Source organism: Anser anser (genome assembly GCF_964211835.1).
Source record: "Anser anser genome assembly, chromosome: 13".
Classification (NCBI taxonomy): Eukaryota; Metazoa; Chordata; class Aves; order Anseriformes; family Anatidae; genus Anser; species Anser anser.
In genome coordinates this window covers 19,528,601-19,542,603 of record NC_139734.1, presented here as the reverse complement: position 1 = coordinate 19,542,603, position 14,003 = coordinate 19,528,601, and the positions used below count along the sequence as shown (strand labels likewise).

The 14,003-nt window shown below is 37.7% G+C and overlaps 1 protein-coding gene across 1 annotated transcript in view; it reads right to left on the bottom strand.

Annotated features, from left to right (window-relative positions):
• LOC310880977 (uncharacterized protein) overlaps positions 1 to 14,003 on the bottom strand; it is a 1,343,899-nt gene that overhangs the window by 875,976 nt on the left and 453,920 nt on the right. The window contains exon 10 of the mRNA XM_083797545.1: positions 9,751 to 9,840. The gene's annotated coding sequence lies outside the window, so the exon portion shown is untranslated. The remainder of the gene's footprint in view (positions 1 to 9,750; positions 9,841 to 14,003) is intronic.

Sequence of the window (14,003 nt, the reverse complement as noted above, 5' to 3'; positions counted from 1 at the left end):
GAGTTCTCAGGTAAATTCTGCCTGTTCCTGCCAGAAGGAAGTTCCCAAAAGCATTACTTGTGATACTATGACTACTCTGGCCATTGATCAGATCTGACCGGATCAAAGAGACCCTTCACCACCAGTAGATATAGTCAAAATGTGTTTAAGAATTGTAGCGAACTATACCTATTCTGCTCTTAGCTGTACGCCTCCATTTCAGACCCTGGGGAGAAACTCACTATAAATGCTTGTAAAATACTTATAAAAGTCATTTCTTCAAATCTGTGCTTCCCCACAATTGTAAGTATTTTCACGAAAATAAATAAATAAATAAAACCCCCCAATTCAATGACAATGATGCATCATACATGACTTGGACAATTATGTGAGTTTATGGAGGATAAACTACAAATCGTAATAGAAAATGCTGTCTTTATTCTCCATGTGTGCAATTGACACCTCAAGATATAATAACCAAGAAAGCAGAAACCAAGAAGAAAGTGATATATGAACAGCCAGCACTCTTTCAAAGATGCTTTTTTTTTTTTAAAATCAAGATAAAAAGATCCAGTACTAAATCAGGATTCAAGCATTTTCCAGTTCTTCCTGTCTGAAATATGACCTATCTTCCTTCTCTTTTTCAAGGTATTAAGTATGTTATTGTACTGCAGAAGATTGAGAACAATACTAGATAATTACTACTGCACTCAGAATATTACATACAAGCATGCAGCATTCTCTGTACAAGTGAGACCTCTGATCCTTTCTTTTCAGATTATTTTTCTGAAAAAGGCATTTTTCCTGAATTTCCAACTCTAACAGCCATAGGTACATATGGTAGATAAAAGCAACTATATGCTGAAGCTTAATGAGAGCTGTGTCCAAGAAAAACGATTTGGCAAGAAAGTTGGTTATTTTCTTCTTCACTTTATTTAATGGGAAACAAATCAAAATGTGATGTAACTGAATTTTAGGGCAACCCCCCCTTTTTTTTTGATCTAAAGCAAGATATAGAGATATGTTTTGATTCTTTTTGTTAAGCTTTATAATAAAAATGCCATTTGCAGGAATTGATTAAAACGGTAACTGCAAAACACACTGAAATTTACCAGTTTAGTAATACCAACCTAAAACCAGAATTATTTCACAGGATGCTTCCTGTTTCCTTCTTCCTTCATTTTTGACTAAAACCCTGTCTTGAATTCAATTTCGTATCACAGATTCTTTTGGTTCCTGTGGAATTCCCTTTGGTTTGCAAAAAACTACTCAAGCCAAATGTATGCCCCAACTATGAATCGTATACACTTACAGAATACTTTTCTCACACAGGTATTAACTCTTTGTTCAGGAAAGCATAATGGCTTTCAGCTATTTCTGTAGAGCCATCATCTTCTTATCTCAAGAGACCACTAATTCCTGGAAGATTTCATGACATCATCTATAAGCTATTTCTGCCTCCTCCTCCTCCCACTTTTCCACCCTTCATAATTTCCATGCTTCAAAGCATCTCTGATACACACAGTAACGTGGCCTTGACCTTGACTCTGTATATTATCTTGCCATCTCTTGTCTTGTTTTCTCAGTATCTTTTCTTGGGTCATCTGATCTCTCTTTTCTATGCTACGTAATGCCAGCACATTCAAATGCTAATATGATTTGAACTTAAGGATCAAAAAGGAGAGTGCCTTACCATTTTTTATGAAACAAGAATATTTGTGAGCCCTCATTATAAGCCAGCTTTGATCAGTTGTGCACCAGTATTATATAAGATGTTTAGATGGTTGTCCTTCAATGAAGAAAAGAGGATGGAATATGTAATGAGTGTGTCAGGGATGGACCCAAAGTAATAAGGACTCCAGAGTTCTCGGAATAGCCAAAGTAAGGCTGAACAGCATAACTTAATTCCCAGGCATGCATATATTTCACAGGAGGAAATCAGTCACATTAGTTATAGCTTCTTGGTTGCTAGTTCCAGCCCAGATACTTCAACTACTATGACCCAGCACTACTTCGGTAACATAAAAATAGTCAGTTTAGAAACAGCCCGAGATTTGCTCATTTTTCCAATGAGCTTAATTTCTGAAGTTCCCATTTCTTACTGATACGAGATCGCAGACTGAGGTGTGAAGTTTGGGAGACCTCCTTTTTACCTTTCCAAACTAGTCTGCTCTCTCCTCAGCAATACATGGACAGAGCATATCCATATCCCTGTCTTACCTGACCATCTCCACTCCATGTTCCTTGTGCACTGGAAATAAGCGGATAATTTTTCATGGTGCTTTCTTATGTCCTGCAATAAAATCATTGTTTCTCTGTTCATAACACCAAATGTCTGTTATCTAAGTATCTAGAGTTGCATGAAAATCCTACCCACGTGCAACATCAACATGAGCTGTCCATACCACAAAAGCAGTCAGGATTTTTTTTTCTCAGGGAGGAAGGAAACTTGCTATAGAAACTGAGCCCAAATGTCTCCTAGATCAGCAATCACTTACCTCCCTTTTATGTTACCACAGTGATTTGCCTTGACATTGTCTGTGCTAATTTTTTCTAATTTTCAAAACTGCTGAGTTACTGAAAAAGGCACCAAGTTGGCTACCAAGCTACAAATAAGCCTTGTGTCAACTGGCCACAAAATAATCTTCTGGTCATTTATCAATTTATTTCCTATATCAAAACTTATTTTCATTACCGTATCATGTTTCTGTTCCCTAACAGTCCTACAGCCATCAAGGAAACTCAATCTGACCTAAATGAGTAATTGAATTTGACACTGCTGTCCTAACCCGTTATAGTGACGTTAGAATTTTAGGCAAGAGATAGCTGTTAAGACAGTCTGCAACCTGACCATTCTTCTCTGCTCTAGAAAGGTAACCTAACTTTAGTCCATACAGATGATGGGAACCTGTGTAGAGTTTTTTCATGTTCCATCGTAAGGCAGCTAAGTATTCTGGTTCCTGTATTCTAAGTATTATCCTTTTGCAAATTAATTAGGAATTCGTAGGTCAGAAACATATGACACCAAAAATTCTTTTTATAATGGAGGAAGTCAGTTTAATATTAGACATACTAATATTAATTAGTAATCAAATTAATTACTGATTAATAGGTATTTGAGATTCTAGTATCCAGTGATGCTGTAGGATGTTAGTCTTAAGGCAAGGCTAATAATTTTGGAACATGATTCTACTTCAAAAAATATCATTGATGTCTTATTTTAATTTCGTCCAGAAAACACAAAGGAAATAAAAACTTACCTTCTCTTTGTCAAATATTTCTCTTGTCAAAACTGTGCTGCTATAAAAGCACCAGAGAGAGCTCACTATCTCCCACAGACCTTTCCTAACCTCCCTTTCTTTTTACTCCCTGCAAGTTTAGCATGAGATTCATTGCTCGAGGGGACACAAAACGGTATGTGGGCCAGAGAGAGGCCAGTGACTGTGGACCACTCAATGCCTTCCAAAAACCATTGTCCTTGGGGGATGAGGAATTTGAAGGGCATTTGGTCACTCAGCACTGTACAGCCTAACTAGTTGATTCAGTATTAGTTTTTTTAGTTTTTTGGAGATGATAGGTAGGTTTTACATACAGAAAATTCATTCCATAAATTTTAACACCCGCCTTGCAGAACTCGTTATAACGTTCTTCTCTCGGCAGAAAGTTCATTGCCATACATTCTGCTTACAGTTCTTCCTATATGCTAGTATACCCCCTTCATCTCACTTGAAACTCCACACTTCCAGTTATTTATCACTTATGTTTCTTCTCTTGCTTTTTGAGCACAGATCTCCCTAGGTACATGGAGATTCATCTAAGGAATAAAAGTTTCAAAGACACACATAGATTTTATTCCTACAGTTCTTTCATCTTTGTTATAACTTCTAAAAATAACTTGGAGCAATAATTAGAGAAATCACTATGCATAAGGAATGTTAATTTAAAGAAAATCCAACTCATTTGAAAATGAAGGTGTAGTCCAAGAAATTTATTGTATTTTGAGTGTAGAGCTCATGACTGGCCTTCTTTTACAACTTTATTCTACAGTGCCTTGAGCATATTGTAGGCTAGAAAATCAGGAATTCTGTTCCTACCTCTACTATTGACTGGTTACATGGTCCTGTACAAGCAGCATAACCTCTCTGAAACATGAAAGCAAAACTGCAGTACCTACATCTAAAAAGAAATGGCTTAGTAGGATCTTTGTCATTTATCTAGGCATCTAAAGAGAGAGACAACACTCAGATTTTACGGCTTTCCTCATATATGCTGTTCTCCCTCATCAAACATGTTGCAAAATTAGAATGCTGTCTTCCTCTACAATCGTCTCCTACTGGGAAGCTACTTTTTAAAAATGTGTTTAAAATAGATCATTAGCAAGTTTGCCAAAAGAAAACCTGTACTAAGCTCCAGATTTTTATTCCACAAGAAAACACATTTTACCCTCTCACTACTTCTCAACCAAAGTAAAAGGAGACAGGCAAGGTCACAGAACAAACTTGTTCATACCCTGAACTCAGACCTGGAAAAGTCTCTACTGGCTTCACAAACAAGCAAAAAATATTAATAATTTGAGCAGAAAAAAAAAAATATGGTTGATAGAACAGAGCATTTCTCTTACGTAGAAGGCCAGATATTTAAATTAATTCAATTAAATCATTAACTGGAAAAAAAACAAACATTGTAGCTATACCCTTATTTTATATATATATATATATATTCATCCTTCTCTTTACATTTCTTTAAACTATGAATGCAAAATACTTTTAAGTATAAGAAACAGTTAAGTAACTGCAAGCAATTCCATGTTAGACTAAAACTGGTTTTCCATGGAAAAAAAACAAACACAAAAAACCAGATTGCCAGGTTTTTATTCTAAGATTCTCCTATTTTCAAACCACAAGAAAACCAACAAGCCAGAACATATGCATTGAACAAGTTGTCTGTCCTTCCACTGTATCTTCTTTGTATCCCTACTCTTACTGACCCTTTTTTGCTTACTTCATATGGTTTTGATCTACAGAGTGAGATATGGGGAGTAAGAACTACATAGTTTTTGGCTCCTTCAGAACTTACAAAATAAAAATATTAAATTATAATAAGTAGATTTAAAATTAGAATTTTATATAGCCTTCAAATTCATTCATGATGAGCTAAGGAACAAGACTGAAAATGCTGTATGAAAAAGTATATATTCTCTTTGTTATACCTTATCCCAAATCACACATAAATCTACCTATCAAGTGTAAAAAAGGTCCCCTTTTCTTTCATTCCTGGCTTTAGCGATGGGAAGTTTAAAGGCTAGGGCTATTTTGGTGAAGTTAGGCTGAAAGTTACCCTCATCTCCTTTAAAGCACAAAATAAATGAAGTTGCTATCAGCTTCTGAGTCGTATACAGACATTTATTTGATTCACACATCTCAGGTAGTCTTCCCTTGTGATGGATGGATTCACGCTCTAAACTTTCTATTATTCTGAGATGGCTCTTGGTGTTGTGCAGCAGGCTACACTTACAGCATTTATTACCCGAACATGCCTAAAACAAAATACATCCGTCAAGAAAAAAGTGACAGATCTACACCAAAGGATTCCCAGGGTGAGTGTAGGAGAGAGTCATCAGTATTCTAACCATCTTTGTTAGGTTCCTTTAAGAATTTTTCCCTTCTTAAATAACTCTTTTTTTCCTAAAACAGGCCAACTTTATATTTTAAAGGGTATGCTTATTCTGCTTTTAACATTATGTCTTCAGATCTTACAATTATCTGTAAGTGGCAGTTAATTTATACGATAACTTCACAGTAATTCTCATTTTCTAACCTTTCTTACAATGCAGCGACAAGACAGAAATGCAGAAACTAAAGACTATGGAATAGATTTTTTTGTTGCTGTACCTTTGCCAATTTTTGGTCTATAAGACATTGACTGCTGAAGTATGTACCTCCTCAGTTAATCCCATTTCTGTTGGGAATTTGTGTAGGAGTTGCATGATCTGGCAGTTATATAATCTGGCAGCTACATTTACAAGTACGTAAGATTCTAAACCCAGTGTGGAAAAAGAAAAAGGGTTTCACTAGTAAGTATAAGGATCATCAGCACCTATTTAGAAGACTCAGCAGCGGTTTGAAATCCCCATAGCTAATGAAGAAAAGACTCTACAGTAAACTAGAATTCCAATGCTGTTCTTAATGGTTTCTTTTATTTCACAAAGTCACCTGCTTCTCTCCATTTCTGATTATTTTTTTTCTTGCTTATTTTTATACCTGTAGCAACATTCTTCATTTTGCCTCTATTTTTGTCTGTAAAATGTCAAACCCCAAATTAGTGTCTGTCTTCAGTTATCTCCATCACAGAAGCTCACCTCCTAGATATGCAGCAGAGGAAGGGAAACAACATATTGCGTGACAACCTGGCAACTAGCACTGCTCTCTTCAAAATAAGCTTTTCAAGCTTGCTGTCTTTCCAGGTGAATGCTCAAACAAGATATAAAAACACATAGTGAAGTGTTATATGAATATTAAAGGGACATAACCTTTGCCTGGCTAATACCATTATTTATTAAACTGGTGACTTTGGCAGACAAATTGATGTCAGGGTTCATGGATTGCCTGGACTGATTTGAATGATCCTCAGAGGCTAACAGAATCAAATGAGTTTCAAACTGTGCTGAAAAAATAAATGTCCAAACATTCAGGCGTGCTGTTTCTGCCAGGGAGGACGTTACAAAGAGCTCTAAGTAAGTCTTATCAACGTGGTAGCTCCCAAGAACATTTTGCTTTTGTCTGTATAAGTCACCTTCACTGACAAGAACTGGGATATATTAGACAAGCCAGAAAAAGAGACAGGAAACTGAGATTTTTGTTAAAATCTGACTTTACCATAAAAAAGCACGTAAATGCCTATGCTATACCTCATAAGAAGGAAAAATAACCTTCTGTCATATATGAATATATGTCATATATAAATAACCTTTCAGATCTCAGTCCTCAAAGTTAGAGTCAAGTCTTCCTCCTCTTTTTGCCCATCTGTCTAATCAGCTCTAAGCCTAGCCAGCACTGGAATAGAGTCAGTGTCATTATCCCCTTGCTGTAATTGGCAGGGCAGGATGGAGCAGCATGTACAGCCCTCTCCTGGTGTGACAGAAAGTGTGAAGAGAAACCAAAGGAAGTCAGCCAGATGCCACAGAGACCCAAAGAAGTGTGCTGGGATCCAGAAGATGAGTGAACAAGCTGTTCGCTTGAACCACAAAGAAGCTATTTCCCCCCCATCTTCCAGTGGACCACTTTGCCAGTGGTTTTGTAACTCTGACCAAAGGTGGTCTATTTCAGTGACAGGGACTCTGAAGTATTTCAACTTCTACAAGCTTTCCCTTTTTCCTGTGCTACACAGATGTTACCAGGACACTGCGAGGCATTAACATTGTTTAAATAGCTATATGAGAGCTTGAAAGAAGGAAAAGGATGCAATCAAAAATGAATGACCATTGTGAGTTTCTCAATCTTTTTGGAAAGCTTTTCAGTTTCTCTCTTGCTCTCTCTTATGAAGCCTGGATCCCGCTACAGCTATGACTTGAAACTTGTCACCCTTGGCCCTTACAGCAAAGGAACTAGTCCAAGAAGCAGGAAGGGAGTAATTTCATTCTGCAATATCTAGTACAGTATGATGCTGATATGCGCTAGTACTTTTAAGGTTCAGATTCAGTTGTTTTAGCAGGGTATGGACCAAATCCTCTGGTGTGCTAACTGGGTGTCTTAATGCTTTCTATATAGAATGCTTATGCACCTATTTAAGAAAATGAAAGATCTGCTGAAACTGGAAAAAAAAAAGCGACCACTGCCCACATTTTTCGACTACTTTTTAGGAGTCCAAAGTACATCATCTACTTTTTTTCCTTTAATGCCTATAGCTGAGTCAAACCTTTGTATAATGTGGCTAAATATCAGGGCTATAATATGCCTTGATCTGTAACAACCTTTAGGGTCAATCCTGAACTTTATCTGACCTACGATGCCTGTTTTTACGCTCCTCCCTCCCACTCCTTCATGCTGACTATGCATTTCAGATTTTCTTTGTCTAGCAGCCTAATCAGCACTGAGAGGTAAAATACCACTACAGAATACGATCAGTTCAGTACTGCTTTCTCCTTTCTCCCCCTTTCCTATTTCTACATCTACCTGCCCAACCCCCCTCCCAAAAAAAAAAAAAAAGGACGAATTGCACTGTAATTTCCTTGTTTGTTTTACACGAAACAGTGATTTTCATCTCATCCTTTTTCAGATTTCAGTTCTGGTGTGTAACATCCAGAGCGTTTTTTCAAATCTCTGCAGAAGTGTAACGTTCCTAAGCACGGAGACCTGGCTTATTTAAGCAACTCCAGAGTCCTGAGCACAGAATGCACTATGTTACCACACGTGTTTCTCTAGCATCAAAGGTGAAAGAGAATTTAATATGTTCCAGATGGAGTGGACTTTAGCTAAAGAGGAAAAGTCAGAAGCTTAACCATATGATAGACCTAGAGGCAACTCCAAAGCTGCCAGGAGCTGCCTTTGGACTCCGCCAAGGAGACAGATGCTCATGCCAACAGTGCATACATTGGCATCATTTATATCACATCAGGCTTCATACTGTCATGATGCCACAGTGCAAAGCATTAAGACAGACAGCTAATATTTAGACAAGAGCAATCACTGCGCATATTTAGACCATATACCCAGTAACAGTTTTCATATTATATTTACCCTTTTGCATCTTAGCATTTAAGACATGAAGGCATGTATTGTCTCGCTGTATTTATTTAACTCTTATGAAAATTTCACGAGCGTTGAAGTATGAAGACAAAATAACCATTTAATTTTTATACCAATGGAAAACCTTGCCATAAGTAATGATCAGCTGCTTGATACCGATGTGGAAACTAGATAGCTCACTTATAAAGTCACTCCCCACTAGATCCAGTGATTTTTTTTTTCCCTCCTTAATTTTACAAAATCTGAATATAAAGTATAAAGTGCAAAGCTCCAAAGATCTAAACGCACAATACATGTCTAAAAACTATTTCTCTTTTAGTGGATTCAAACATTGTTCCTAACTTCATTTTCTATCACTTGAAATATCTTTCTGTCCAAAAATAAATTATGCTCTGTATGGCACATCCAGCCTAACCTTAGGCATCTAGCAGTATGGAACTGTACAGATGTATTACAGCAAATATCCATATTACACGCTGTGTCATGGCATTTGAACAAGTGCAAAGTCTTGCATGCAATTTTGGACACAAACTGGTTGAAACATGCCTTGTTTAGAGATCACTGTGCTGAGACTTCAGGTTTGATTGCACCGTCTGTTAAAAGAACAGTTTCATGGAGTTCTCTGAATATCCCTAATAATCATCTAAATCCAATGTTAGTAAGAAAAAAAAAAGTTCTAAAGAAAGTAGGGTGCAAATGGATAGAAACCATTTAGTCAGCACACAGTAAATCAGTGACTTCAGAAAAGAGCACTGCAGTTCTGAAACACAACCACAGGAGGAAGGATTAACTCTGTTCTCTATGGAGATCCCACCGTAAAGTGTGTTAAAATCTACCTCTCCCTGACTGAGAACCTGAATAAACACTGACAATTATTTAACAGCTGTTTAGGCAGCATGTTTACATATCCTGGGGACTGTGCCATCCAAATATTGTGATTTCATTAAGGAGCTTTGCCCTAAAGAAACTCAGGGATTAAGACTTCTGAGAACCCTAGAGCAACATGATAATTTTCCCAGTGCATTACCTGGGCTTCACAAGGGGTTGATCTGTAAGCAAACTTGCAGATGGTTTTCCATCTCAGAAGTCCTCAGCAGCGTGGAAAAACAATATGGTCCTGGGAACAAAATAAAAACAAAATGCATCACTCTGTCAGACACAGCATAAACAACAGCAACAAATAGTTGTGTTTTCTTGTTTAGGGGATTTCTGATGCATTTCCTTGGCTTTCTATTCCTAACCACCAAACACTCATTAGAATTACTACATTCTTTGTCCATTGGATAAACAGACATCTTCATATCAACATCCTCTTGCTGGATGCTAGTACACACTCATGTGCCACAGAAAAGTACAGGTTTGCCTCAGCTGCTAAGTTGTTCATCTCTAATGAAAGAAATAACTGAGTCTGACCTTCCTAAAAAGCTATAGCTACGTGTTTCCATTCCACTTATTTCATGGCCAAGCATTCTGCTCTCTAATCCTTGAACCCCTGAGACTGTTCTGATACCAATCAAAATATGCATTTCCTTCACATAGGCGTATCAGTGAAATCTCTCGTGTTAAACTTGAGACCCTCATGATTGTAGCAGCTGGAGCCAAGATAAAATGTTTTCTGGATTTACTGACATTTGGAAGAGGCAAAGAAGTAGTTTCAAGAATTGATGGAGTCAGATCAGATCATCTTGAGTGAGTGAGGTATGCTAGGGATGAGTATTTCTAACACGAATAGTTCTCTTTTGTCTTCTAACTCAAATTCCACTCACAACCCAGTACACCGCTCATACTGTGCTGAAATACATAATGATCTGCTACAAGCAGCCAGGCTTTTCCCCGTAGCATATTCTTTCTAACATTCTGAATATAAAAATATTGAAACCAAACGTATCTTTTACAAACACTGTAAAGCAAAAAAAATAAATCTGCTTTTAAATTTAGACTATCTATATAACAGACATTTGAAACTAATGCTACATTACATTTGCTTACTCCAATTGATTTACGTTCAGTTCCTTTAATGTGACAGAAGCTATAAATGAGTGGATATAGTCTCTAGTTTGCATTTTCATTCTTTAAAAATACTAAAATCCTTAAAAAACACAATATCAGTTCAAATACTAATTACCAAAGTCATAGTTTTCTTCATTAAAAGTAATATCTACTTTCTGCAGAAAAGCGAACTAAAAAGATTTTTGTGTTTCAGGAATTACGTCTGTCTGATCTCTAACACATCAGTCCGAGGAGAGGTTTGGCCAGTGTTTCAAGGAAAGCATCTTTCTTATGTCTCGTATTTAACCCTCTATAAATTATACAGTGTTTAAAAAGCACAAGTAGTAACACCACCACCATCACTCCTCCTCCCTACCACCCCCCCCCCCCCCAAAAAAAAAAAAAAACCCAAACCCTACAACAACAACGCCACAATGTGGAAAGCAGAAAGGATGCTATACACAGGAGAATACATATGATATGGAACAAATCACATAGTCATAGAAAAAAAATGACATAACTGACATCAATACAGGTAATTCTCTTTCTTCTTTCTGATTGCAAGGCCAAGAAGACAGTAAATAGAACTGAATTAAACATCAAACAAAAGGATTTTTTCCATTCAGTCTTACATCAATTTAACTATGGAACCGATCTCCATATCAGCTTATGTAAGAACAGCTAGAAAAAAACAACTTGCATTTAAATGGACAAAAACCAATCACAATGCAATGAATTACAAACACGGACAGTAATATAAACACCTGCCAGAAGACGTAAGCCAACATCTCACTAACTACAAAAGTCGTCCATAAACACTATTTCCATGCTATACAGTATATTTGCACATACTACTGGCCACGGACAGTATTTAAATAAAAAATAAACCAATCTGTGCTGCAGTGTAAGCAGCCACACATCTCCTCCAGCGGGGCACCTCACAGTCAGGGTCTAGGAAGGAGCCTGGGCAAGGCTGGAGCCCCGGAGCAGGGAGCTCCTCACCCTCACGCCGGTGTCTCCGAGTGGGCAGGCAGGGTGCTGATGAAGCAGACGCTTCTGAGACTTCCATTTAACACCCAGAGTCCCGGGAGCCCCTAAAACTCCAGGAACCGAACATGTCACAACACCTGAATTCAATTCAATGTTATAACGATTGCTATCATCCTTCTGCTTCCACCAGCACGCAGGGCCACTGAGCTCAGCGTCCCTGCTCCGCAAAGAGCTGCGAAGGAAGGTCTCGCGTCCGGCGTAGGCCAGGCCCAGAACACACGCTCCTTTCCCTTTACGTTCTCCCAGCCTCCAGCTGCCTCCGGCTCAGCAGCTCTCTCAGCTCCACGCGGTTTCTGAACAGCCCTCGCAGAACCTCCTTCTCGTGGACTTGACGGTCTCCCCTGATCCGCTACGAGCACAGCCAGAGAATGGAAATGACAGTTTGCGTAGGTGCTGAGACAGCATGAATATCAAAACCGTAAACATGACTAAATCATTACTGAACTCTACTCATTATACAAGGGCCCAGAGTTAGTAACAGCGGTTCCTGATGGTTGGTGAGTGCTACATTTACGCACATCTGCATTACATTTTGCATTTTACCTAAATACCTGGGTCCTCACGCAGACCAGGGCTCCTCTGTTCTGGCGTACACAAATCCCAGCACCCAGATTTCCCACTCTGCTTTTGTGCAACTGCAGTGCAGGACCTCCAAACCACAGATAACTGTCTTAAGTCTTAGATTGTTATTGACCATGAAGAGGTTTAAACACTATAACACTGCACAAGTAATATAAACAAACAAATTACCACATTTATGAGACCAAAACATTTTGAGGAGACTTCAAAATATATATTTGAGCATAGTACTTCCTACAACCATGAATAACTTGTAGCCTGTCACTAGTGACTGGACGGTGTCTCTACTATTTTACTGTGGAAAGTAAATTACAGAGGTAAGTAACTAGGAAGTTGTAGTTGCCGCACTACTTATATAACAAGATCATTTTTTAGGGATTCCTAGGAAATGGAAAAAGAAAGAAACTAAAGCTGTCTCATCAAAATATGAAACTCCCAGTAGGAGAACAAAGCTTCAACCTCCTAGATATAAAACATATTACACAGCATTCACACTTGAGCAATTGATAGAATGGTTTTAGAGAGACAGCCATGCAGTCAGCAGAAGAGACAAACTCGGGGGAAATACGTATATGAAATTTCTGTCCCTCCAGGTATTACTCATTTGCTGAAACTGGAGGAGCGAAGATTCAGAGCTTCAGAGCATTAAGAGTACAAAGAAAATGGGATTAGCTCTTATGCAGAAAATTTAAGTTTAGTCCGTATTTCCTTATGAAACTTCAAGGGAAAAAAAAATCTCCTTTTTAATAGTAGAAAATACCAAGTTACCTTATTTCAATCAAGGTGTTACTGCAGTCAGTTAGAAATCATGACTGATCTTTTGGTTTGAAAAGTACATGTTTTTTCAAATAGGTATTGGCAATTCTTTAGGGCCCAATGCTAAAACAAAAGCTTTTCCATTGCCTCCATAGGTTCTGTATTAGGCCTTTAGTACACTGAAATGAAACAATATCCCAGAACACTTAAGACACGTCGCTGTCTATCAAACAGCCAATTAAAACCACAACAGCATTCAGCTTTCTATCATCTCCAGTGAAATATGGTCCAAGTGGAATGCCAGATGAAATTCATCACTAACCGTAAAATAGGGGAAAGAAATATGCCATAGCACTAGCCTTTCTTTGAGCAATGGGAATATTAACTATGGTCATACATGGAAAATATGCAGCCCTTATTCTACACAAAAACCTCAAAACAACCAAAATGCTTTCTGATGTCAGATGCTGGCTGCTGTAATAATGATTTTTTTTTATATTTTTTTTAGTGAGAATAGCTGATACATTCTAAAGAAATGTAGACAAAATTCCCTTTTGCCAAAAAAAATCAAATTTCTTTATTCTACTAGTTGAAGATACTCCTTCTTCTGTGCTGAGTGCACAGATAATCTCCAATTACATCCATAGGACACTCATCATCCACCGTTCATGGAAGAAAGTAATGCAAAGTGTTGCAATTACAGAAGGTTGATGCTTTTTCTGCTGGGGCTTCAATATTTTGATATAGACAGACCGCTATTCAAGTTATTTGCTTGCTTCTTAACTAACGTACTCACAATTTCAAACTAATTCAGTTTTTTTAATATTTCTGGAGCTCCAGGTAGTTGAAAAGCACCCCAATTCCAGTTTTTAACTAGGATTGGCAAAGCATTATTTCTATGAAATG